This window comes from Propithecus coquereli, unplaced genomic scaffold (genome assembly GCF_000956105.1).
Source record: "Propithecus coquereli isolate 6110/MARCELLA unplaced genomic scaffold, Pcoq_1.0 Scaffold805, whole genome shotgun sequence".
NCBI classification, from domain to species: Eukaryota; Metazoa; Chordata; class Mammalia; order Primates; family Indriidae; genus Propithecus; species Propithecus coquereli.
The window spans coordinates 97,553-98,870 of record NW_012154230.1 but is presented as its reverse complement, the minus strand read 5'-3'; positions in this window follow the sequence as shown (position 1 = coordinate 98,870).

The window sequence follows — 1,318 nt, the reverse complement described above, 5'->3', positions numbered from 1 at the left end:
AGTTTCTTCTTTATCCAACCAAGCCAAAGTGAAATCTAAAATAATCAGTACATTGTAAAATTTAGAAATTAACTTTGATTTTCCTCTACATTTTCAAAACTTTCTCCTTTTTATAAGTGCTACAATGGTCATGTTATAGTTCGCTCTGGTTTAAATATGTGCTCCAAAATTGTGTTGGAAAATTAATACCCAATGCAATAGTGTTGAAAGGTGGGAACTTTAAGAGGTGATCAGGTCATGAGGGCTCTGCCCTCCTGAATTCATTAATACCGTTACCAGAGGAGTAGTTTAGTTATCACAGGACTGGGTTCCTGATAAAAGAATGAGTTCTTCTATCTCCCACTTCCTGCCCTCCTTGCCGTCCCCCTTCCACCATGGTATTATGCAGCATGAAGGCCCTCATCAGATGTGGTCCCTCAGTCTTGGACTTCTCACCCTCCAGAAGCATGAGACAAATAAATTTCTTGTCTTTATAAATTACCCAGTCTCCAGTTTCCTGTTATAGCAGCACAAAATGGACTAAGACACAGTTTGCACTTATAGTCCTTACTAAGTAGGAAAACATCTGAAAGGATAACGGAAAATTACTACAAAACAGTCCTAATGCATTGGGCTGGAAGAGTAGGGATTACCAAAGTTTTCTAAATTATTTTTTAAATGAAGTCAAAGTTTATGGTTTAAATTATTGTCACATTCAATAACAGAATGGAATTAAGATTGCTAATCAGCTGACATTAAGATAGGGACGTTATCCTGGGTTACCCAGATGGGCTCAATGTAATTATAAGAATCTATCAATGTGTAATCAGGAGGCAAGAGACTCAGTGTCACAGGGATATAACATAAGAACAAGCATTGCTGGCTTTGCAGGTGGTAGGCAGACAGGAGCCAAGAATTGCAGGCAACTTCTAGAAGCTTGGGACAAAACCCAAAACCAAAAAAATCAAGAAAATGGATTCTCATCTAGAGCCTCCAGAAAAGAATTCAATCTTGCTGACCTCTTTCTTCTCCTCCTCCTCCTTCTCCTAAGATAAATTTTGGACTTTTGACACCGAGGAATGCAATATGATAAATATATGTCGTGTTAAGCCTCTAGGTTTGTAATAATTTTCTAACTCAGAATATCATCACATTTCATGAGAAGCTTTTTTTAAACATCATCTTAATGTTAATAAAATCTTTTCTCCTTTCTGTCAGAATAAATGGAATTTCACCAAACTGTTGAAAAACTCCATTATATCTCCAAAGAAAAAGTTTTAGGCAATAAATCAGAATGTTAAAAACCCAGAAAAGATGTAATGGACATAAGATTTTTTTT